Raw genomic sequence first — 27,348 nt, forward strand, 5'->3', positions numbered from 1 at the left:
AGCCTCACCAGGGCAAGTAAGAGGAAGTTATTAGAAGGACTTTAGCTATATGTAACTAATATGGGAACGACACTGGTATAGTTTACAAATTGCTTGCACATAAATTCAGCCAAGTCCAGGAATGATGAATTTGGGCAAGTTTCTCTCTCAGCCTCAGTTTATTCTCCTGTAAAATGGAGAATAACAATTTCCCATCAGAGAGCCTAGCGTGGAGAAGGTCTTTAGCACATGAGAGTCATCATCATCATCACCATCACTACCAACAGCAAAAGCATCACCACCACCACCATGACCATGATCATGATCATCACCAGCAGCAGCCACAGCATTCTGATCATCATTTTACAGATAAGGACAATGAAACAGAACACAGTGAAGGGACTGGTCTGCCGTCACGGAGGTACGTCCAGCCATCAGGTATTAGCGTTGTGATGCTAGGTAACATCTGCAGAATGAGAATGACGTCTGCCCTACCTCTCCATCTTTGAAGGCTGCTATGACAATACAATGCAATCGTGAATGTTAAAGGTACCTGAAAACTATTTTATGGTTGAAGAAAGTGGCACGCATGGAGGTAAAGTAAGTTGCCAAGGGCGCACAGCCACGCTTCAAACTCGGGCAGTCTTTTTGCACAACCAGTGCTCTTAGTCGCCCATGATATTGCTTCTTCAATCAATCTCAAAAAACTGTCATGATGGGCATACGCTTATATACAATTGTATATATCCAATATATATATCACTATGGACATACAAAATATACATTTTATATGTTGATTTTGTAGGTTTTATCACATCATTTTAATTATTCATTTCTATATCCATATTCCCTACCAGCCTATGAGACTTTCAAGGGCACTATATTAGTTTCCTAGGGCTGCTGTAACGAATTATCACAACTTGGGTAGCTTAAAGCAACAGGAATTTATTCTGTCACAGTTCCAGAGGTTAGAAACATGAAAATCAAGGTGTCAATAGGGCCATGTTTTCCCCGAAGGCTCTAGATCCTTGCCTCTCCCCAGCTTCTGGTAGTTGCTGACAGTCCTTGGCATTCCTTGACTTGCAGCTGCATCACTCTGATTTCCGCCTCCATCGTTACATGGCCATCTCCCCTCTGTATATCTTTTCTATTTCCAAATGTCCCTCTCCTTATAAGGACACTTTATAGGGCCCATCTTAACCCAATATGACCTCATCTTAACTCATTATATTTGCAAAGAGCCTATTTTCAAATACGGTTACATTCTGAGGTTCCAAGTGGACCTGTATTTGTGGGAAATACTATTTAATCCAATATAGGTATCAATTGTGTCTAATTTGTTTCTAGCTTTCCAGGCACTTAGCCCAGTGTAAGGTACATACAGATTCAGTCAGATACAGGTTAGAGGTTGAACATGCACTTGCTGGTGTGAGACTGTCTGGGATCAAATCTCAGTTCTGCCTTTACTAGCTGTGAGCCTATGGGCAAAGGTTCCAAACTCTCTATGCATTGGAGTTCTGATTTGTAAACTCCACCTAGTTCACAGAATTCTAATGAAATTTGGAGTCGATTCATGTCAAATGCTTAGAACAATCACTAGTCCATAACAAGTGTTCAACAAATCTTATTAGCATTATATTATCTTAGCAAAATATTATTTTTAGACAACAAACACAATGTTTGTTAAATAAAGTAACGAAAGCAAAGAGTGTCAGAAAGCACTGCAAACGGCTTATATTCACGCTGTTAATATTATAAAATATTTTCACATCTGCCCTTTCTCTGTGCCTGGTCTTTTGAGAGCATCAATGAACATTCAGTTTAGGAGAGAGAAGAGCCATAGGAGCAAAGGAGGTGAAAAGGTAAAAGCTTGCCTCTCTTCCTCCTTTGAGGGAAAATTTTTGAGAGAGCCCTGGAGAAGCAGTGTTATTTCTAAGAGACCATGCTAGGAAAATGGAATTGCTTTTCTGAAACAAAGCAGAAGACTAATACCTGGAAGGTCTAAAATGTAATTATGATATTGATCTTAGGAAAGCCTTGGATGGATCCAACTTTCTGTTTCTTTTTTGCTCTGCAATATTGTTAAAATGGGCTCACACATAAGGGTTTGCAGACTGTAAATATCTGAACATCACATATCAAAATAGGCAAAAAGGTCCTGTTAGTGGTTCCTGGGAGATATCTCAAGGAAACATTCAATACACGCTCACATTAGTTCCCTCTTAACAGGAATTTTCTTATTGGCTTTGGACACTGATTTACCAAGCTGTCGACGAAGTAGAAGGCAACACTAGGTTGTAAATCGCCCCGGAGGTACTATATCCTAGCTCCATCCAGCCTGGGGGTCGACTGCAGGGGCGAGAGGACCTCAAACCTCAGATTACCAACAACTTAGGGCCGATTTTACATCATTCCTCTCTAGCCCCACTGAGGAAATGACTCTTTTTGATTCTAGCTATACCTCCTCAGCTTCTATCCCTTCCAAATTGTTCAGAATCCTACAACAAGAAGTCACCTTTCTCACTTATTTGAACGAACACACAATCCAATGTTTTGCTGGGAGCCTCTGTTTGCCTCCAAACCCAATGACAGCCTTAAGATTCCGTCTTCTTTTCATGGAGGACTCCAGGTGACGCGTGTCCATGAGGACCATCCAGAAACAACTGAGGGTCCTGGCCCTGACTATCTACAGTGGACTCTGAAGGTTTCCGCCCAGCTTCTCTCAGCCCACCCACCTGTTAGGGCATCACTTTGGTAGGGCCGCTTCTGTGGCTGTTGTCTTCTCTTTCCCATGATACCCTGTCCTCTCCGATGTGATGGTCCAAGGCCTCCCCCATCTGACCTCCTCCAGCAACCATGTTCATGGTCCACTGACGCCAAACCTCCATCGCATTCAGGGTAAGAGATATGGACACTACTCAGTACCAGACTGCACTGGCTTCTAAGGGACTCCTCCTTTCCTGACTTGCTAGGGCATTTGTTGAACCCCATCGAGCCCTTCTTAAGGCCCTGAAGGATAGATGATCATGTCCTCAGCGCTGCTGTGGGAATATCTGCTGTTTCTGCCAGGCTTTCAAAACCTGTATATGTTATGACGTTTGCTCCTTTCATCAGTTAGAACTCAGGCTCCAATTCCTAAGGCCCGAATATCTTGCCCGCCTCCTAGGTCACCTATCCTCTTTCCAGGGGTCTCAGGATATCCTGGCAGAAAATTTCTGGAACTTGTTTTTCCTAAAGGGCCCCACTGACCTTCACAAATCTACCTGGAATGTGGAACCAACTACTTTTCCCTCTCTGGAAGATTATTTACAAGCTAAAACTGTCCTTCCATCCCCTCTCCCATAGTCTGACCCTTATCTCAGTCATCCAGTTTCTAGTTCATACTAAAGATTGGTTTAAGTTCTGTTTGGAGAATTTCATAAATGCCAAAAGGCGAGAACTACATCCTTCTACCACCCAACACCTAATTGCTGGCCACCGATCTTATTGACCAGATCTCAGTCAATTCAAAAAGGGATAAAGGGATCCACCACATGGACACATAGTGGCAGGCCACAGGGGTATGGGTGGCAGGCCAGGTAAGTGCAACTACTCCTGGTGACGCATGACTCCTCGGTTGCTGGCGTCTAATTGCGTAGAGCGCCAGAATCTACAAGTCTAGGAGATGCCCTAGGACTCTGTGGCAGAAGGAAGGGACAGTAAGGGACGCTTTCTTCTCTTCCACCCTTTTCAGATGGGCAACAAACCCTAAACCGCTTGCACCCTTTTGAGATGTATCCTGAAACACTGGGACCAGTTTGATCCCCAGTCCCTAAGGAAACGGCGCCTGATCTTCTGTTCAGATGCGTGGCCCAAGTACACACCAGATGGTGGGGAGGTCTGACCATCGCAGGGAAGTATAAATTAAAATACCATCTTACAATTAGGCCTTTTCTGCCGATGGGAGGGCAAATGGTCAGAGGTACCCCATGTGCAAACTTTTTCAGCTTTAAGATAACCCTGACTTATGTACAATTGTGAAATTGACCCAAGTCTTCTGACTGTCATCTCCTGCCCTCCTTGCCAAACAAATCCTGCCACAAGCCAACTGCAAAGATCCAGAAAACTCTGATCCAAAACACTTAACCTTCCCTTCAAATGCCCTGCTGGCTTCGCCAACCTGTCCCCCTTAATCAAGGTTCCTTATTCTGTGGTCACCTAATAGCGAACCTCCTAAATACAGACAGAACCTACTCCCACTATAAGAGATGCCTAGTGAATCTGACCCAATGAGGGTCCAAGTCCCCTTTTCTCTTCAAGATCTTCGAGGGGATCTAGGCAAGTTTCTAGACGACCCAGACCAGACAAATATATTGAAGCCTTCCAAGATCTGACTCTGTTATTCAAACTTTCTTGGAAATATATTACATTACTTCTGAACCAGACTTTGACTACTTCCAAGAAACGAGCTGTTCTGCAAGCCGCTGAAAGTCTGGAGATGGCCTACACTTAGCATACTATGATAAGAACTCTAGAGCAGATGATCTCTCTGAATAATTCCCCATGGATGAACAGGCTGTGCCTGTAGATGGTCCCCAATGGGATTCCAACAGCCCTGTGGGCAGATGGCAAAGGAGACATTTCCAGGCAAGTATCTTAGAGGACTGAAGAGGACTAGGGTCAAACCCCTTCATTATTCTAAGCCGTCGACCATTAGTCAACAGCCAGGTGAAAATCCCTCGGGATTTTTAGAAAGGTTGAGAGGAGCCTTAGTCAAACACACTGCTCTTTTGCCAGAAACCTTAGAAGATGAACTAATTTTAAAGAATAAATTTGTTACTCAATCCACCTGTGACATTCGACGAACATTACAGAAGTGGGCTGTAGGACCTGAAGAACTCTAGGTCGACTCCTTAAGGTCGCCATCACGGTCCTTTATAATAGAGATCAAGAGGAGGCATGGGACCAGGAAAAGAAAATTAAGGAAAAGATAGAGATATTAGTAGTGGCCTTACAAATGGCTTGGCCTCAGGGTACCCAGGACCAAAATACCAGCTGTTATAGCTATGGACAACCAGGCCACTGGAAAAGAGATTGCCCACAAAAGCAAGGACCAAAGAGGAGACCCCCTGGGCCCTGTCCTATCTGCAGAAGTAGTCACTGGAGAGCAGATTGTCCTTGAAGGCTTCTACCCTTGGACCCAATTCTGGCAGCCCAGCAGACCCAACAGGACCGAAGAGGCCCAGGGTGCCTCACTGTGGCTCCTTTACGTCAGCTGTCCAGAGGAACACGGGAGTCCCAGGTGATCCTAGAGGTCAAAGGAAAGCCCATCGATTTCCTTCTGGATACAGGAGCCACTTTCTCTGTCCTCCTCTCTAATCCTGGAACCCCCTCCACCCGCTGTATGACTGTACGAGGAGTCTCTGGGAAGCCAACTACCACATTCTTTTCTCAGCCTTTAGGCTGTATATGGGGAGACTTTAGATTCTCACTCCTTCCCGAACATGCTGGAAAGCCCTACCCCATTATTAGGGAGAGACATTATGACTGAATGAGGAAACATTGTTTTAGTGGCCCCAGGACAGACCCAAAACTGTCTTGCTTTAGTTGAAAGGGTTGTTAGCCCTGAGGTATGGGCCACTCAAGGGTCCTTCTGTCCAGCTTTGATGGCCACACCCATTCGTGTTCATTTGAAGGACCCCACCGTTTCTCCCTCCGAAAACAAATACCCTTTAAAACCTGAGGCACTGGAAGATCCCATTAAAATAATAGAAAATTTAAAAGGATAGAATCTTCTCAAGGAATGCAGTAGTCCATGTAATACTCCCATTTAGGCGTACGGGAACCTAATGGGGAATGGAGACTCATTCAAGATCTCTATATTATTAACGAGGCAGTAGCTCCTATACACCCAGTAGTGCCCAGTCCTTATACCCTACTTATCCAAATTCCTCAGAGAGCCAAATGGCTTACAGTACTAGGTCTTAAGGATGCCTTTTTCTGCATTCCAGTACACCCAGAATCACAATTTTATTTGCATTTGAAGATCCAACCAATCTAACCTCTTAGCTTACATGGACAGGAACCCGCAGCCTAGTTTATCTGGCCCCTGAAGTAAACATAGCTCCCAACAATCAGTCTTTGACCGGCCCTTTAGTGCTCACCAGCGCCAAACGAGCAATACAGCTCATTCCCCTTCTTGCAGGCCTTGGTGTCGCTGCAGGGGTGGGCACTGCCACAGCCCGATTATCCACCTCCCTCTCTTATTACCAGAATATGTATAAAGGTCTATCTGACAGTTTAGATGACATATCCAAAAGCACCGTTACTCTACAAAATCAATTTGACTCTTTAGTGGGGGTAGTTCTTCAAAACCGCAGGGGACTTGACCGTCTAACAGCTGAAAGAGGGGGACTCTGTTTATTTTTAGAGGAAGGTTGTTGTTTTTATGTTAATCAGTCCAGCTTAGTCAGGGATGCAGCCAAAAAGCTCACTGACAGGGTCTCAAGGATCCGCCAATAATTGAGTGGATCATGGGGGTCCTGGTCTAAGACCAGGAGCTGGGCATCCTGGCTTCTTCCCTTTGCAGGACTCATACTGATGATTATCATAGTCCTAGCGTCTTGGCCCTATTAAATCTTTTAATAAAGCTTGTTTCTTCTCACCTAGATGCCATCAAACTGCAAATGGTCCTCAATATAGAATACTGAATGAACACATCGTTCTACCGTGGACCCTTAGATAGACCCTTGACTGCCCCTGACTACTGTTCCTTTCGATACCCCTCCTCAGCATGAAGCAGCCAGAGGGGTCGTCATCCCCAACGGCAGTTAAGGTTATGTGTTCCAAGGTGTAGATCGAGATAGAAAAGTTAGTAAATGTTAAGCAGAACAGGGTCGTCTATGGTGGGAACGCCTAGTTTGAGGCTGCATGCAGTCACGGGGCCCAAATCAACACCCTGGAGCAAGGAGTGGAAACATGCCAACCAATCAGAAAAAAACAAAACAAAACAAAGCACAGAGACCTTTAAACAAACCAATCAGAAAGAGGCTTGCGTCTCCTCAGACCACAACAGGGAAGGAGTAGCATAGAGACCTATAAAAGAAGAAGCTTTTTTCTCCTCGGAGGCATCCCACTTTCAGGTACCCCCATTTGCAAGAAAGCTGTAACCCTGCGCTTCAACAAATCTTACCGCTCTACCTCTTAAAAAGAAAAAGATCTTGGGATTTCTCTCGTAAGTAATGCTATGTCATTAGAAGGTTTTAAGCTGGGAAAGGACAAGATCGATTTTGCATTTCTGAACGTAATTCTGGCTACAGAGGATAGAGGAGATCAGAGGAAGATGAGAGAGGGGTAATCTCTAAAGTTTTGAAATTAAATATTCCTGTTAAAACCTGACAAGATCCATCTACTGTTGAACGTAACTTAAGCAAAGGAAAAGAATTCTAGCCTGGACAAAGACAGGAACAACATGGATCCTATAAACATGGATAAAATGTTTACCAGGAAAAGTTCGTCAGAATTCACCAGGTTACTAGCTAAAAATTCAGCGACACTTCACTTCCGGTTATAATCAAGAGTAAGCATGATACCCAAACAGTAAGGTATCATCACTCTGTGGTTAAGAACACAGGCTTTAGCGTTGGACAGGCCTGGGTTCGAGTCTCAAATGTCTCACTTTCTGTTCCTGTTCCTTTGATATGTTGCTTAATAATCTCTCAAACTCTCAGATTCCTCATTTGTAATGGCAAAAAGGACAGCAGCACCTGACTGGCAATGCCATTGTCAGATTAGTGCACGTAAAGTGATAGAAACCTCATTGCAAGGTTTGGGGCAAGGGTCACGTCTCCCAGACTGGGCAGTGTCTTTCCACGCGGAGGGAGCTCCCTAGGAACTCCTCCTGATCAACCTCAGCCCCTCGCTGGCAAGGAAGAGTGAGTGAATCTGACAGTGGAGTCTGAAGGTGTTTCCCTGCCTCCTCCACTTTCTTTTTCTTGGGCGGTTGCCGAGCCTCCAGACTTTCTTGTTGTGCTCTGGTTCGGCCATGTGTTTTTACCAAAATGGAAATGTTTTCAACATTTCCTTTCAGGGAAAGCCCACAGTTCTCCAGCACAATCTGTGACTCAACAGATAAGTCTGACTAATTCTACAGCATAGAATTTTAGAGCCAGCTTGCCCACAGCTGTAAAATCACATTCTCCAATCTCAGTACTATTGACAATAAAAGTGACACATGTATACCACATAGAATGTGTCCTCAGCTAATATTTACTCAGGAAAAGTCCTCTTGGTTTTTTAATATCCAAACTTCGTCTCAGTAATTTTCAGGTGAATGAAGGATGTATTCAAAAATTACATTTATGCCTTAAAAAAATCAATACGACCTTTTTAACAAAGGAGTGTGCGGGAAACATCACAAGTTTCACTCCTAATATAATTGGCACTTGGAATAAATCAAGTTTAAATGGATCAGAAGCATATGCACAGATATTTTTTAGTGCTCCAGAGCATCGAGAGAGGCAAGGATGTTGCTGGCACTAAGAAAGATATGACTGTACACAAAGCAACTGCTTAGTAACAACCATATTCATTATTTGGCATCAAGGAAGCAATGTTTTAACCATTTCACCTAGTGATATAACAGTTTGTTCTTTACATATGGATATTTTAACGTGTTTTAGTTGGTTGGGGGTTTAGGGTTGATTTGTAATGCACAGTAATTTTCTCCTATTTAAAATAACTGGAAAAGGGCTCCTTTAGCATTTTCCTGCAGAACAACTGCTTTCATTAAGAGAAAATGAACACTAAGTAAGAGATGTCTGCATTTTAGGCCTCCCATCTGCCTCACCTAGTTGTCTGATTTTTTTCAATTAGTTCACAACTCAATGGAAAAAGCACATGGCTATTTGTTGGTCTCCACTAATAAATGGAATACAGCAAAAGTGACAAGATGTCGCTGCTGAGATGAGGTTACAAAAGACTGTGACTTCTGCCTTGCTCTCTCTCTGGCTCTTATTGTCTGCTTACTCTGAAGATGCAAACTGCCGTATTTTGAACTGCCCTATGATGATGCCTATGTAGCAAGGAACTGAGGGAGTCTCTGGCCAACACCCAGCGCGTAACTGAGGCTCTCAGACCTATGAGACCTACGAGGACCCGGATCAACCAATAGTCACACAGATGAGCTTGGAACAAACCCTCCACCAGTACTGTGCCTTTAGTTGACTGCAGTCCTGGTCAACACTTTGATTTCAGCCTTGTAAGATACTCTATACCAGGGGACCCAGCTAAGCTATGCATAGATTCCTGACCACAGAAACTGTGCAATAATGAATATCTTGTATTAAGCCACTAAATTCTAAGGCAATTTGCTGTGCAACAATAGATAATACATTCAGTAAATGTATGGTAGTGAAAGAATAAATGCATGATTTAATTATTCCCCAAAAGTTTCAATTGATTTGGGTCTTTAGGTACTTACTGCCAAGAAATGGACCAAAGCTATCTGAATGTGCTCTGGTGTTTGGGGAAAACTCAAACACCAGAGCATATTCAGATAGTTTTGGTCCATTTCCTGGCGGTAAGTACCTGTGCCAAAAACTTAGTTGAATCCCATCAGTTTAAATCAAGCCTAATTTAAGAGAATTGCTGTCTAGAAAGAAACTTTGAAGTCATTGGCCAAATGCTCTCATTTTGCAGAAACGGAAACTGAGGCTCAGAGAGCCAAGTGACTTGCCCAGGGCCACGGTGTCCATGGAACTGTCATGCTAGGACCACAGATTCTGATTCCCAGTCCAGGGCTCTTCCCCAGCATCCACGGCCGTGTTTAGAGGACAGGAAGATCAGACGGGCTGGAGGCACCCCGAACATAGAGTAAGGCTCAAGCAGGGCTCGGATGAGTGGGTGCGGTTAGGGAGGGTATTCCACAAGAGGGATCTATGCGACAAAAAAAAAAACAGCGATGAGGTGCAGCTTGTGTGATGAGTACTAAGGATCAAAATCTCCATGGTTTGGTCGATCACCTTGAAGCTCGTATGAAAGCTGATGGGGAGGCCTTGGAAAGAAATGGTACCTACAAGGAAGAGAGGTCAGCAGAGAAAGGAGGACAAATCTTATTCGACAGGCAAACCAAGGAAAGAACATTTACATATGACTTTATGGCAGGTATCCAGAGTAAATCTGGAAAGAAGGAAACTGGGCACACAGGAAGAGATGGTAGGCATCAGAATTTGGGAAACTTGCTAGTTTCATAATCTCGAAGCAGAATGAAAGAGGAAGGGCTTACACTTCTTGATACAGGACTCAGATCTGTGCTTAGAATGTGCCAAAACCCTTACCTGGGTCTCGTGGCATTTGTATTGTCCATGATCTGACTGTATGAGCTGACAGACGTGGTTATGGACTGTTCAGTCTACACAGCTGTACGTCACAGCCATGTGATAAGTTCATAAAGTTTGGGGAACTAATGTAAAATTAGTCTACAAGAAGCCAACTTTAAAGAAATTATTGAGAAATTACTGATTTCTTTAAATTACTTATTCCTCAGACCGAGACTGAAGAATCCCAAATGTAACAGCCTGTTATAATGTGGTTTGGGAAATTCTGTGATAATTCCCCGAATCTTGACATAGACACTGGGGCGTCAAAGAGGAGCCAAAAGGACAATGGGCTGGAGTCACAAGTCTGGTTTCCAGTCCAGCATGACAGAACCTCTCTGCACTTCATTTTCTTCAGCTGCCCAATAAAGATAATAAAAGCTGCCTGTCCTGTGTCACAAAGCTTCAGCAAGGCTTGACATTTGAAAAAAAAGCACAAAAGACTTGTACGAATGCAAGGCTATGTATAAAAAGAGGTTCCAGTAAATTTTCCATTGTTGCCATAAAAAGGCCTTTTTCCATTCTGTAATGGCTTCCTTCACAAAGAAAAAAGAGGTTCAAAGGCTAAATTACATAAAATTACATCACATTGTCACAGCGCACACAATAAATGATGGGGCTAAGGATGATTCACAAAGATAATCGGATCAAGGCCCTGCAAAGTAGAGCATTTAATTCCTATGATCCTGGCCAGTAAGGAGAGGCGGAGAAGTAAGTCTTCAAGGTTTCAGCCACGGAAGAAGTAGCAGAATCCAAATGATGAAAGCAGGTGGGAATGGTGGGGTCAGTATGGAGACTTCTCTGGTATGTTAGTTAAGGTAACGCAAGCTGCTATAATAGATAAGCCCCCACATCTCAGAGGCTTAGCACAACAGAAGTTTAGCATTCACTCATGCAAGGTCCAAATAGGCATTTCAGATTAGCAGTCAGCTCTCCTCTCTTCCAAGCAGTGATTTGGGGCACAGGCTACCTCCATGGCTCCAGCATCACTATGGATTCAAAGGCCCATGCTAAATCCTCTGTACCTGTCCGATGTGCAAAAAAAAAAAAAAGAAACAGAGAAGAAGGAACATCTGCTTTCAACTACTTATGCCTGAAAATGACACACATCACTATTATCCATGTTCCTGTGGTGAGAACCTATCACATGGTCCCACTAGATAAAGGGGAATAGTCCCGGTTTGCCAGCAACAGCTCAACACTATAGAAAGGGCAGCTCAGATCTTGAGGGGACAAGTAAGTATCTCTGCCTCACCTGCAAACAGAGAGAGTACAGATCTCTACCAATTTGCATCTTTTCCTTGTGCCAGTATTTCTAGGCAATACAAACATCAAAGGTTTTTATAATAGAACATTACCAATAAAACAGACAGCACTCCTTAGAAAGCCACTGTCATTTATCCTTAAATCATATGAAAATAGCCCAGCATGGTTGTGAGTCAGTGATCAGGAGGTTATGAGAAAACATCATAAAAAACAAATAAATAAAATAAAATAAAATAAACAGGCTTTGAAGTCAAGTCAGACTCAGTTTTAATCTTTGTTCCAGTCCAAACAATAAGGGACCTTGCATAGTTTATTTAACCCTTCTTAACCTCCAAGTCTTCAGCAGCAGCATAAGCTCGATAAGATCCTGAAAGGATTTTGTGAAGCCTCATTGAGAAGGCATGGCAAGTCTTGGCCTATAAAAGGCGCTCACGAAATAGTGTCCTCACAACAGCTACTGAAGTTCAGCACATCCATCTCCGACAGCCCAGCAATTCCACTCCCTGGCATATACCCAACACATACATGTATTTACCTAAAGTCGAGAACCGGAATATTCAGACAGCACTGTTCATAAGAGATACGATGCAAAAACAATACATACGCCTACCAAGAACGGAGTGGACAAATAGATTGTGGTGTATCTTACATGCAATACTGAACAGCAATAAAAATGAAGAAACTACAGCTACGTGCACCAGTATGGATGAATCTCACACATACTGAGCAAAAAGATAACGTTTCACTTGGACGGAATTAATCTAGGCTCTTAGGAGCTGGAATGGTGGTTAGGTACCTTTGGAGGGAGCAAGTGAATGTGAACAGACATTGAAAACAGTTGATGGGATGCAGGTAAAGTCTTCCGGAGTGGCGGTGCTGCTTACAAAGTACATTCGGTTTGTGAAGATTCATCAAGCCGAATAATTACATCGATGAAAAGTTTTGGTAAATGGTGACCTTCTCTCGAGAAACTCCTAAAGCGATTAAATATTGATCGTGATGGCCGCCAGCCTTCAGAAAGGGAACGAAAAGAGTAAAAGCAACAGGAGGGAAGAAATGTGAAAGTAAGCCATAAAGAGAAAAGAAGGATGGCGAGGATGCAGAACAAGGTCACAGGGTATTAAGAGCCAGAGATATCTGATCACTTTTCTTTAAAAAAAAAAAAAAAAGTCATTTTGCGCCATGTGCCCCAAATCCTTGGCAACAACAAAAGGGTCCAGGACATTTTTTCACAATCACACTGGCATTCTTATTTGGGCTAAATTTTAGTACTGCTAAAAATACAAGTCTTCCCTATGGGCAATCCACTGCATGTCTTCCAGATTATAATGTGTCTTTCTGTTCCATATGCCACCCTGTCATTTCTGTCATTGTGATTCTTCTTTCCTGTGTCATTTAGGGGAGCTAAGGTTATATGTATGTGTGTGTATGGGGGGTGGTGTCCTTACCAGTCTCAATCCTTGCAATCTGTATCACTTTCCCTGATCATCAATGAGGGCTTCACTATTATGATTATGAAAAAAATCATTCTCTGCTAATAGCAACCCCAGATAGTCTACCTTCTACAGGGGCCACCAAGTAATGACTCAAGCCTACGCCCACTATACCTCTATTATCCTTCTACTTAACAAGGTACCAATCTATAGCCATAAATATAGTTCATTTAACAACGAAGAGTCATTAAGATCCTAACACTAGATATTGATTATCAACATATTTGGTTTAATTTTATAAGTATTTTATAAATGTGTTAGCATCAATAGGAACCTTAAGACATTACCTTCTTATTTAATCTAGGAAGAAAACTGAATCCAGGAGAATTGAATAATTTGCTTTAACACATAAAAAACAGCTGTAGCAGAACCAAGACAAAATTTCAGATTTTCTGCTCCCTGTCCAGCACTCTCTCCACTACCCAATACCTTTAAAGGGCTTCTGTTTATATCTCCACATGTATTTGACATCGAATGAACATGATTCCATTTCCCAATTCACTCATAAGCCTCCAGGTCCGATGTCTACATAAATAAGTGTCTCGGCTTTCGCGTAAGACAACTGCATTGAGATAATGTTCTTAGGATAACTGGGGTGATACCAGTTAATTTTTTATTTCAATTGTCAAGGTTTTCCTTTTTACTTTATTTGAAATATTTTTAAATTTAAAGTAAAGATTCGAGAATAGTATAACGAACCCCCATATATAACTTTACCCAGACCTATCATTTTTAAAAATTTGCCACAGTTGCGAGAAAATATAATTTTGTTATTTTTCTCAGAGAGTAGGTTGCATAAATCCTGCCACTTTACCTCATGACACTTCAGCATATATTTCCTAAGGACAAGGATATTTTCTTACATAACCACAATATAATTATCAAATTCAGAAAGTTAATATTATCACAATACTATTATCTATTCAACAGTCCATATTCCATTTTTTCCAATTGCCCCATCAACGTCTTTTAGAGTATTTCCCCAACCGGTCAAAGACCCAATCCAGTATAACATATTACATAGGATTTTCATGCCTCTTTACTTTCCTCCAATCTGGAATAGTTCTTTGGTCTTCCTTTTCTTTCATGATACTGACATTTTTTCAAAAATTCAGGTCTTTTTTTGCACTATATTATTCTTAAATTTGGGTTGTATCAGTTAATTTTTGCTGCATAATAAACTACCCCCCAATATAGTAGCTTTAAATAAAAATTTATTACAATAAAAATGTATCACTTCTCACAATTCGGTGGGTCACCTAAATGATCCTCCTGGTTTGGGCCAGGTTGGTCTAGGATGGTCTAGAATGTCTGGCAGTTGGCTGGCAAGAGCTGGGGTGATAAGGACGACTTAACCATGTGTCTCTCATCATCTGGCGGGCTGACCCGGGCGCATCCACGTGGTGGTAGTCACAGTTCTGAAGCTCAGCAAGCTCAGCAAGCTTCGGAACTGAGATTAAGCCCCAATGCAAAACGCTTTCCAAGTCTTTGCTTGCAACATGTTTGTTCAGGTCTCACTGGCCACGGGAAGCCACAAGGCCAGCCCAGAATCAGCATGGGGGAGTATGCCCGGAGATCACAGAGAGGGGAAGGAGAATAACCGTGGCCATTTTTACAATTTACCACAGGAAAAAAAAAAAAAAAAGGCAGGGCGTGAAATCTTTTTTAAAAGAAGGAAGATTACGCTATTAATGGAAGAAGTGAGGAGAAAAGATGAAAGCCTCCAAAAATAGTGAGGTATAAACACTTAAATGTTTAGCCTTGAAAGAATCTGAAATCAAGATGTCACACCAGTGAGGGAAAAGGACTTGTAATATAAGCTGACTGGTAAAGGCTTTGTCATTCTGTTTTTGTTTTTTTTTTTCAAATTGGTCAAAAGGGTCAAGTTTAAAAGCCTATAAATGAACTCAGTCTCTGAAACTATACTGCAGTCAATGCAAACAATTAAATGACAGGGAATTCTGTACAGAGTAGCAGGTCTCTATTATAAGAAAAACAACGATGAGAGAAAGATAAACAGAAATTGCTTATCTTTGTGCCTCTTGGGGCAATGACAGGAATGCTGAGGCTGGGGTGGACAGCATGCATCCCCTTGAAAGGCAGCACCAGCAGCTCCTTCCTTACTGCTGAGTGTGAGGCCCTGGAACGCCACAGTTACCATTTTTTCCAAGAAAACATAAAAATCTAGATGTACACGTGAAATTTTCATATTTCTAGATTCGGTTTAACTATTGTTAAAAGCACACTCACAGGCTGAATAGACTCAGGGACCATGAATTTGAAAACTCAACTTTTCTAACCCCCACTAAATAAATAAATACATACATACATACATACATACATACATACATACATACATACTATGAGTTTAAAAATTGAATAAATGAAATGCTGATCCAATCCCTTTTGATATAACACCTTTCTTAAACTGTAACTATGTAAAATATACCTTCATTTATGCTCGATAACTATAAGACTCAACATCACATAATAGCGTGGATACACTGTTATGCTTGATAACTATCATCTTTAGTATCATATCATATATCATATATAAGCACAAATGATTAAACTTTGCAATACTGGGATATACAGACATTCAAGAGGTAATGGAAAACTGACAGAGGATAAGACCATCACACAATTTCTGAAATCAAAAGCCTGAATTTCTTACTCAAGTAAGGGAGAGTTTTGCTGGGCAGACAGAATCTCCTCGAGCAAAGCAAATTACTGATTTAGGGAACGGACTTGTTTTGAGGTTACATTTGTCTACGAGATAGGCGTGGTCAGCCTCAGAAACATGTTCAGAGTCAGCAGCTTCCAATCAGCTGACTGTCACTGATGAGTTGGCTTTCAAAGAGTAACAGTGCGGGATAAGAAAGCTTTAGATCCTCTTCTGGGCTCTCGTTGTTACTATGGCTAGGGAATGGGCTGCCTTTCCCTAGGAGTGTGGGGGCTATTTGTGAATTCTCAGAACTAATTGTGTAGGACTAATGGGGGACACTGCAAAGGTTACAATATCATGGCTTCACATGGGCAAAGGTGCTATTTCACAGTGGGCTGTGAGCTCACGGGGTGTGGCCTTTCTATGAAGTCATGACCACCCAGGTGCAAAGTCAGGGCCACTTCTCATCTCAACTTAAGAAAGGCTCTGTTCATGTAGACAGATGCACCTGGCTCCTCTGAAAGGTAATCTTCCCACCCTCATGAACTACAAAAAACATAAGTATAAGAAACGGTATTCTACTGAAAGCATAGTCCCTCTTATTTCTCTAATACAAGGACAAAAGGGGAGAATAAGAGAAAGCATGAGATACGCTGGAGAAGAACCGAGGGGAAAAAAAGAAGTAACCAAGGTAAAGGTTGTCTTTGGAATCGGATAACAGATTAAAATTCACATAGCTGGGTAGCATTCATTTTTCATATACTTCTATGGAAGAATTCCTAACTGCCATGACTGACTTTTTCCCTTATTAGTAGCATGTCCCTAGTCTTAAATAAAATAGGATGTGGGGTATCTCTTTAGAAATATGAAGCCCAAGTTAGGCCTTGTGTGAGATTCCCTTCCCCTGACTTCTGACGCAAAGAGGGTCACGGCTGCCTCAGAGAATTGGAAGGTCTCCAAAAAAAGCCACAGGGAGTAGATGAGACACGACACATCTCGCTGGGTGTTCAGTACCGAATGGCAATGCCATGTGTTTCGATCACTCTCACACCTATATGACCCTTGCAGTGGGAAATCTATCTCCCTTCTCCACAACACTGATGAGATACAAGGAGTGGCTTTAAAGCTATATGACAAGAGAACGTGTGGCTTCTCATAATCACTCATGCATTCATCCATCCCACAAGCATTGAGCATTTACTAAAGGCATAGGCTTCAGAGCAAAATAAAATTCATTTCTGTGTTCAAAGCACCACAATCTTAAAAGGAGAGAAGACACAGATAAATCTATATGCCAGGGTGAGTACAGAGATAGGATCAGTGCCTGAAGGAGGGAGGTATTTGAGTAAATGACACTCCCTATGGGTTTAGAGAATGTGCCAAGGTGATATTTGATTTGGATCTGAAAGGAAGGGAAGAGGGTTGTTAGGTAAAGGAAATGGCATGTCCAGGGGCTCATTCACTTTTGTGTAAACCACAGATGAAGGCTCATATGAAGTGGGAAGTGGAAATCTGAAAGTAGACCTGGCCTTGGATTTGGCAATAGATTCTTGGTTATAACTGACACCAAACACACAAGCAACAAAAGGAAAGATAAATTGGACTTCATCATAATTAAAAACTTTTGTACATCAAAGGACATTATAAAGAAAGTGAAAAGAAAATATACAGAATGGGAAAAAATATTTGCAAGTCATGTATCTGAGAAGGGTCTCCTATCTAGAATATATAGAGAATGCTTAGAACATTATAACAACAAACACACGCGCGCGCACACACACACACACACACACAACCCTACAGGCAAAAGGGCAAAGGGATTCAATAGACGCTTCTCCAAAAAAGATACACAAATGGCCAAAAAGCACATGAAAAGACGCTCAACATCATTAGCCACGAAGGAAATGCAAGTCAAACCACAAGATACCACTTCTCATGCACCAGGATGGCTGTAATATTAAAAAAAAAAAAAGGAAGGAAGGAAGGAAGGAAGGAAGGAAGGAAGGAAGGAAGGAAGGAAGGAAGGAGGGAAGGAAGGAAGGAAGGAAGGAAAAAGAATAAAGAAGAAGAAAAAAACAAGTGTTGACAAGGACGTAGAAATACTAGAACCCTCATACATTGCTGGTAGGAGTGTAAAATGGCGCAGTCCCTGTGTAAAAGAGTGTGGCAGTTACTCAAAAAGTGAAACATAGAGTTACTACATGCTGCAGCAATTCCACTCCTCAGTGTACACCGAAAGAACTAAAAACCAGGTATGCAAATAAAAACTTGTGCATGAATATTCATAGCAACACTAAACATAATCTCTAAAGCTAGAAACAACTGAAATGATATGAAATGAGATGATATGAAATGAAATGTGTTTGTTGTTATAATGTTCACTGATAAATGGATAAACAAAATATATCCGTATTATTGAATATTATTAAATAGCCATAAAATATATGTCCTTATGGAGGTAATCTTAAAAGGGTTTTGAGTAACACGGCAGTATAGTATTTGAGGAGGAATCTGGATAGTTGTAAATAAATCACAGAAGGGGAGATGGTAACAGGGAAGTTAGTTACGGATAATTCCAGAGATGCCGAGAGTTTGAATTAAGGCATGGCAGGAGACGTAGAGAGAAGAGACCGGCATGAGATGGGTTTGGGGTAAGAGGTCAGTAGGAGCTGGGGACCCAACGCTGGTAGAAGTAGATGGTTACATGGTATACCAAGAACGGCTCTGAGGGGAGTCCTAATCCTCGAGCCTCTGCAGATTGGGGCAGGGTGTGTAGACAATGGATGAGCAGTGTGCAAGTGAGATCTGGGCAATGACTGAGCTTTTAGAGGGCTAAGAAATAATTGCCTCTTTTTACCATTACCAAGGAATGTGGGTCTATTCTGGGCCCATGCATCTCATTACTTTCCAGAACGGTGATCATATGTTTTATAGAATGGGCAGCAACAGTCTCAGAAGCTCTAAGACTGAAACCCTGATCGGGGCTGTAGGTGGAAGGGAAGTGTCGAAGAGACACTAGTTTCTGGACATAGTGAAAAAAATTAAGTAGAGCAGGGAGAGTGGGCAAGGAGATCAGTTGTGGGGTCATTCGAGAAATGCTGAGTATGCGAAACGGGAGTAGAAAATCAGCAGTAAGTGTGGAAAGGAAAATCTGGTTCTGAGAAGGTTTTCTAGATAGAACAGATGGGACTTAGCAAATGGATACAGAGTGGTGAGAAAGATTATGACAGGCTGGCATACTGAGCGGGGGGGTATAAGAGTGGACGGGGGACACATGGGGAAGAGACATGAACCAGGCTTCAGGCAGGTACAACTCTTACTGGTGAGGATGAGTATAAACCTATTTGGAGAGCTAGCCTTCTATAAAGCGAAGCAGGGAACACAATGAAGATGAGCATGGTGTGGACACTTAGCTTAAGCCTGGGTAAGGATGGATAAAGACAGCATGATGAACAGCTTAGAAGCAGGAGTCAGTGAGGGGAAGCCTAGTCATAACATGGGGAGAGGGCCATTCTGGATGGAACTGGCTCAGTGTATGGAAGGAGAATTGACTACACATGTCCAGCCAGAGAGAACCAATGGCGCCCACTCAACTCGAGCTTAGAATCGCGCTTCTCTCCACAGGTCACAATGTACTATGGTCAAAGGACACTGGCCCTCGTGCATGACTACTACAGGAATGCATTACAGCCAAAGAAAATGCACCAGCAGCTCCATCACCCTCCGCATTTCTTCTGTGAAAAATGCCAGTTAGGTCCTCTCTTTGATCCAGGAAAAACAAACGAACAAACAAAAAACAATGATTAAATACAGGCCCTTCAGAAAACATCAGCACCGGACTCGATAACCCTTTACAAAATATTTTTGTAGTTCACAACTACTGAAATAGCAGTCAACTTGTCTCCCTGCAAGAGGATTGCCTCCTTTCAATTCATTCTCCAATACGTAAGTAGCCAGGAAGATATATTTTTCATGTATTTTGATCTTCACTTACTTTATCTCTTTAATGGCTCCCAATGATAAACTCCAAATTCAAGGGCACTGGCAAGGCAGTGAGCAACCTAGCACTGGCCCACCCTTCTGAGATCTGTTTAGACCACCGTCTCCTTCTTATATTTCGAAACCAAGTTTGAAAAGGCAGGCTGGTGCTAGATTGCTTAGTCCCCTGTAAACCACATTAGATGTCCCCTCCTTGACTTCAAAAGTCCAATGCCTTTATCCTATGACTCAATTCCACTCCTGGGTAGCTACTCAATGTATGCTGTTCACCAAAGCCATGGACAAGGATGTTCATAGCAGCGGTATACATAGTCGCTCCAAATAGGAAACATCCCAGATCGCCCACGCTAGCATGCATAAACACGATATCTTCTAAAAAGGGAACACTATCCATCCATAAGACAAAAGGAACTTCAGCTGTATGCGACATGAATGAGTCTTGCTAACATAATATTGAAGACAAAAGGCCAGCTACAGAAGAGCACATACTATATTAGTCCAAGTATATAAAGTACAAAAATAGTCTAAACTACGGTGTTATAAGTCAGGACAAAGAGGGAGGGTGGGTTACACTCTGGAATGGGGTGCAGAGAGGCTTTGGGGAGGCAGATAATAGTTGCGTGGGTGTTTGCTTTGTGAAAACTTTTCAAGCTGCACACTTAGAATTTATGCACTTTTTGGTAAGTTATACCATGGTAGTTTGTACTTTTTAAAAATTGTTTTCATACTCTGTGCCTCTCTTTTTTGCTTAAATAACAAATAACTCTGGCTCTTCCGACTTTCAATATCGCTTCCTCCAGAAGCCCTTTCCTGAATTCCTAGGCTAAGTTAGCGCATCTTGCTGTGTGCTCAAAGTCCCCTGCTGTTCACCAATCTGAACTTCTTCTCCACATTTAATTATGACTATTTGTTGAATCAAGTTTTGCAAGTTCGCTTTATTTCTCTTTTCAGGCACACTGTGAAAGTGTATAAATTTTAATTGAAGGCGTGTGAAGAGAATTAAGATTTAATAATACTCTCCCAAGATTAGAATACCGGCCCCAATGCAGTGGAAAATGTAGAGGTGTGAACTAGTTATATATTGCTTCATAACGAATTACCGATAGTTTAGCATCTCAAAACAACACATATTAAGATTCCATGCAGCACAAGTCGAGGTACAGATTAGCTGGGTCCTCTGCTTTAGGGTCTCACAAGACCACAATCAAGGCGTCACCAGGGTGGCATTCCTTTCAGGAGTCTCAGGGTCCTCTCCCAAGCTCACGAGGTTGTTGGTCAAATTTAGTTCCTTGTCACTGTAAAACTGAGACACACACCCCTTTCCTGTTGATTGTCAGCCAAGGGCCACTACCTGCTCCTGAAGTCTACCTACCTTCCTTATCACAGGCTACAGGCCTCTCAACATGACAGCTTTTTCAAGGCCGGCAAGGGAGGTTCTCTGGCTCCACTAGGCTAAGAGGGATTTAGATAACATAATTATGAAAATGAAATCCCATCAATTTTGCCAAATAATACAAACTAATAAAGGGAGTGACATCTCATCACCCTGGTCATATTCTGTTAGCCACAAGCAAGTCCCAGGTTCTGCCATATTTAAGGGGGAGGGTATTACACAAGATGCAACTCATTAGGGGTTACCTTAGAATTCTGCCTGCCATGGAGTGTAACACTTAGAGACTGAGGAAGACTTTCCCAGCAGCCCTCAAATCCCAAAATACAAATGTGGGAACGAGCCTCCAAGATGACACCCTGTGAGCACACCCTACAGTCTATCAGATTTTGTCTATATGACCAAGAGAAATTGACAGAAATGATGGCATGGGACTTCTGAAGCTAGACCATAAAAGACGATGCAGTTTCCACCGCTCTGTCACTTGTTCTCAGGGAAGCTGGCCATCATGCCATGATGACATGAAAACAGCCCTTCGGATGGGTCCTACACAACAGAGAACTGAGACCTACTGCCAATAAGGTAATCAGATTAAAAAAACAACTTGAATGCCAGTTAAGTCTGAATTTCAGATAACCAATAATTTTAATATAATAAGTATGTCACAAATATTGCATGTGACATACTAAAAAGGTATTCCTTGTTTTCTGAAATTCAAATTTAACTGGGTATCCTGGGTTTTGTGTGTTTGTTTTGTGAAATCTGGTAATCCTACGTGCAGCGGCCACACGAGTGAACGGACGCCCCATCCCAGCTCCTGACTAAGCTGCTCCCCAATTCCTGACCACAAACTGAGATCATATACGCTTGTTATTTAAAGCCACGAAGTTTGGCCAGTGATTTGTTACACAGTAAGTAATGACTAATACAACAGATACTCGTCAACTCATTATCTAGTCTCATTTATGAGACACAATAATCAAGAATGCTTGCATAATTTAAGAAGCGAACCCCCTTCTGTAGTTGAAGAGTACGAAGACATCTCAGAAATGGCAGTTCTAGTCGTCATTTATTAATGAAATAATGCCTCGGAATCAATTTGATTGAATTAAATCTGTCAACCGGGACTCTTTGTTAGGGAAGTCAGAAGGCATTTTTTGTTGTTCTTGCTTACTCGACTCGGCAACGGCAGCTTCAACATAACAAAGTCTGACAGCTTGATTCGGCCCGAAAATGCTGGTGACAGGCAAGTGATGTCTGCTATAAATATAAGGTCCTACAGTTCCTCAAGCAAAGATGGGAAAGGCAAACGTGCATCAGACACCCGAGAGATCTGCCGGCGTCCACTGTGCCGCTGGAGGAACACAGAGACGTTTAAAAATGATTTACACGTTATTAAACAAGTAGCTGGAGAGAAGAGAAGAAATGGGGAACCAAAGGATCTTTAGAGCTGCGGTCCTCAACTAAGGGTGAGCTTGCCCCCAGGGGACACTTGGCAATGTCTGGAGACATCTTTGGTTGCCGAAATAAGGCAGAGGAAGTGGCGTCTTGGGGTCAATGACAGGAATGCGGCTAAACATCCTACAATGCACAAGACAGCCTCCAAATCAAAGAATTATCTGACCTAAAATGGCGTCAGTGCCAGGGCTGAGAAATCCTGGGCAAGAGAGAGAGAAATGAACTATTCGTTATACCAACGAGTCAGATTGCTATAATTCTCCGGTATTTAAAAAATCTTTTGCTCTTTCCCTCTGGTGCAAAACCGAAGGTGTCACCATGGCTCACCGACCCACCCGATGATGCCAAGATCCAAATCTTTGACCTGAGGCGGAAGAAGATAAAAGTGGGCAAGTTCCCTGTGTGGCCACGTGGTATCAGATGGATATGAGTAGCTCTCTTCCAAGGCCCTGAGGTTGCCCGTGTTTGTGCCAATAAGTACACGGCGAAAAGCCGTGGCAAAGATGGTTTCACATCTGAGTGCGGCTCCACCCCTCCCATGTCGTCTGCATCAAGATGCTGTCCTGTGCTAGGGTTGACAGATTCCAGATGGGTAAGCAGAGTGCCTTTGGAAAGCCCCAGGGCACGGTGGCCAGGGTCCACCTTGGCCAAGTACCCATATCCATCCCTACCGAGCTGAAGAACAAGGAGCCTATAATTGAAACTCTACACAGGGCCAAGTTCAAGTTCCCTGGCCATCAAAAGACCCACATTTCCCAGAAGTGGGGCTCTAGTGAGTTTAATGTGGATGCGTTTCAAGACATGGGAGCTGAAAAGCAGCTCATCCCAGATGGCTGCAGGGTCAAATCCATCCCTAATCGCGGCCCCCTCCTTATACTCTTCCACCAAGAAATCCTACCTCCGTCCAAAAAATTCTGTTACTTTGAAAACGTTTAGTTTATTGATCCATTCTACACTGTTTCATTTATTGTATGTATGTTCATTTATATATTCATGTATGTTTTGCTTATTTTGTTTATTGAGTGCTTCACTATGCCAGATGCTTTACAAAAAAAACTAATGTGTATAAGACGTGTATTCAGCCATTAAATAAATTAGTAAGCACTTGGAAGTGATACGGGGGATAAATGAAATGTGTCTTCTTCCTCAAAAAACAGGAAAAAGTTTAAGTTAATGCTAAACATAAATAGGAAAAAACGGGAAAAAAAATGAAACAACCCTGCTGAGTGAATAATCAAAGCTTTGTGTAATTCTAATAACGGGTTAACTTTCTTGCAGCAAACATTTACCGAGCAGGTGTCATAAGACCACTGGCCAGGTGAAGGATGCACAATGGGGCTAACGTGCGAAGCCAGCTGCTCATGTGTGTTCTCATTGCTTCACCTTCATTTTTCTTTAACCTAATACAGCACACAGGAGTTCATGGAGAGATGTTTTTAAAAGGTGCTTGTGAAAAACAGTAATCACGTGAAAGCTAAAGCTTCAGAGATGATTGAAGAGTTAGCTCTAGGATGCACACATGCCTTGTACAAAACTTTGGCTCAGAAGAAATTCTAAACAAACATTTCAAGTTAGCAAAGGTGTCTATGAGGGCTCTCATAAGAACATACTTCTTATGAATGGCGAAGTGTCATGAGTGCTATTTGAATCGGAAAATAGGAGGATCTGTGAGTCTTGGGAGAGGTTTCAAAGGCACGAAAGGCAAAGGTGCAGTCGTAAAGCAGCCTGGCTGACATGCAGGGGGAACGGCACAAAGAACGTTGGGAGAAGGGCCAAGATACTCACTGCTCAATAGGATTCTTGCATCTAAACAAGGGTGAAGGAAGGAGCAAAAGAGACAGAAAATCCTATATATTGTTCAGTACTGCTTCAATTAAAACCACCTTTCACCTGTTAGAATGGTTAGTACCAAAAAGATGAACTACTAAGGGCTGGCGAGGATGTGGAGAAAAGGGAACCCTCCTGCACTGTTGGTGGGAATGCAACTTAGCACAGCCAATATGGAAAACAGTATGGAGGTGCCTCAAAAAATTAAAGCTAGAACTACCTTATGACCCAGCAATTTCTCTTCTGGGTATTTATTTATCCAAAGGAAATGAAACAGGATCTCAAAGAGATATCTGCACTGCCCTGTTCACTGCAGCATTTTTCACGATAGCCAAAAGATGGAAGACTACCTAAGCTTGTGGGTTAAATAAAGAAAATATGTTATATATACACAACGGAATATTACCTAGCCATAAAAAGAAAATCCTGCCACACAAATTTGCGACAGCATGGATGAACCTGGAGGACATTATTCTAAATTAAATAAGCCTGAAACGGAAAGAGAAATACTGTATTCTCACTTATATGCAGAATTTAAAAATGTCAAACTCATAGAAACAGAGAGTAGAACTGGGTGGGGGTGGGGGAAATGGGGAGATGTTGGTCAAAGAGTAGAATCTTTCGGTTATACGATGAATGAGTTCTAGGGATCTAATGTACCGCATGGCGACAACAGTTAACAATACTGTAGTGTATACTTGAAATTTCCTGAGAGAAATCTTAAGTGTTCTCACCACACACAAAAAAATGGTAACTATATGAAGTGATGGATGTGCTAATTGATTATGAATCATCTCACAATAGATATGTATATTAAATCATCACATTGTATGTCCTACATATACACAATTTATTTGTCAAATCTCAATATAGTTGGGGGAGGAGGGTAAACCATGTTTAGCAAAATAAGATTTCTTGGCTCTCATAACGAGCAAGAGTGTGATTCTAGTTCGAGATACCTGAAGTAGGAGGGCCGTGTTACCAGAACATTCTATAAGTGTCAGCTTTCTTCATTCTTGCTGTGTTGTCCATGCAGTGAAACCCTCCTTGCTTACAACTCTAGGCTCACAAGCTCACATCTCTACACTCAGTGAGATTCCCAATTCCAAGACATCCCAGGGAAAGCATCTGACTGGCCCGGGCTGAGCCACAGATCCACCTATTGAATCCACTGTCAGCACATGATGAGGGAGTTTAACAGCTGTTACCCAAACTGGATGATTAGACTGGGAAAGGGGCAATAGCCCAAAAGAAGGAGGGCAAATAAAGATCTGACGAAACAATAAACGCCTACGACCTAAATGTCCAAAAAGAGCATAATGGTTATATTAAAGTATATCAGTATGAAAGAATGTAAAGCTGCCATATAAAAAAAATGTTTTATAAATTCAATGAGATTTCAATGATTTCCCATAATTTTTGCCCAATAATTTCCTATGATTCATGAGAAGTACGTAACTCAGAGGAAACGCACAAATGTTCCAATGCACATTTTCTTTGCTACCCTTTCACCGGTACTTAAGGATCAGATTCCTATAGCCGTGGCCATGTCTCTTCTGTAAGCTAGAACATTTCCTTTGGCGGACCTTCACTATTTCTGCCGTGTTACTGCCATTCCTCTAATCCAATCTTTTTATTTTGGTATCGTAATTATGACTTTGCATTTTTCTTTTAACATGGGAGATCCTTCTCTTTACTTCCCAGCTCCCTCTCCTCTTTTTTTATTCATTTGCTTTCTGATGTGAATCCTCTTTTTAAAACATTTGAAAGATTATGAAAATAGAATATGCAGAAATTACCTGAGGCTGATGAAACAGAAATAGAAAATCAGAACAAAATGAAAAAAAAAAAAAAAAGGAAAAAGTACTCTAACTATAAAGGTTGACATAATAGCTATAAATATTCATTACGTGAGAACCCGAAGTTCCTAGAAGCCAGGGCACGGAGGAAGCAACGAGGTTACATCTATTTGGTTTTCATTAACGGGAGTGACTACCAGTTCCTCTGAGCACATAGAGCGTTTCCCTGGTACTATATTTTCAAAGAAGTCGAAACCTTATAAGGAAAACGATGCCCAACTCCCAGGGTTGCTATGTGTATTAAGTATATATAAAATCCTTTATAAATTGCAAAACTATTATTCGACACTAATTAATATGTAACTCTCTTTTCTACACTTGCAGATTTTCTTACTGCTAATCCTTCCTCTTGCCCTCTTTATCTTTCACTATGATCAGTGTTTGGCCGGTCAGTGTGGAACAGGGGAACCTTGGAACTAGGCTGAGTCTGAAGATGAGGATACTTGAGAATCCTGGTGCTGATAAGAAGGCGCAATGGAAGAGAGCTGCCTATTCCGGACCAGCTCAGTGGCTAGAAAAGAGTCCAGTTTGTAGACGAATCCTGAACTGCAGGAATTACTTTTTACAGCATAGTGAAGTCTCAGCTTCAGCTGTCACTGGGTCACCAAAGGGAATTGAGACTGTCTGGGCATATCTGGTGGCCCAGTGGATTGAACCTGTCAGGAATTTCTTTTTGTTGCTGTCGTTTGAGGAATTCAGAGGCCCCTTGGGACAGAACTTACTAAAACAAAATGAAAAGTTCTGCACAAGCAGGTTGGCCCAGTGTGAATACCACATAGAACCAGTTATTCAGTTATTTTCTGTTCTTTCTCTATCCGGCATCTACTATTGGACAATTGTCTGTGGCTTGTGGACAGTTCCTGACGACATTCATTAAAAACTATGTAAAGCTCCAGGACACAAGAAGCTGCTATACAGAGGATGACAGAGAAAAGATTCTCCGTCCACTTCACACCAGATCTCCAAGCAAGAGCAACAGTACACAGAGGACAGGTCATCGTTGGCCACAAACTCAGCTAGGAGAATGCAGATTCAGACCAGGGGGCCTGCCGGGGAT

The 27,348-nt window shown here is 42.1% G+C and overlaps 1 pseudogene; it reads left to right on the forward strand.

Annotated features, from left to right (window-relative positions):
- The first annotated feature begins 228 nt into the window (after positions 1-228).
- LOC107497620 lies at positions 229-24,252 on the forward strand (annotated as a pseudogene).
- Positions 24,253-27,348: the final 3,096 nt, after the last annotated feature.

This window comes from Rousettus aegyptiacus, unplaced genomic scaffold (genome assembly GCF_014176215.1).
Source record: "Rousettus aegyptiacus isolate mRouAeg1 unplaced genomic scaffold, mRouAeg1.p scaffold_m13_p_9, whole genome shotgun sequence".
In the NCBI taxonomy this organism is placed as follows: Eukaryota; Metazoa; Chordata; class Mammalia; order Chiroptera; family Pteropodidae; genus Rousettus; species Rousettus aegyptiacus.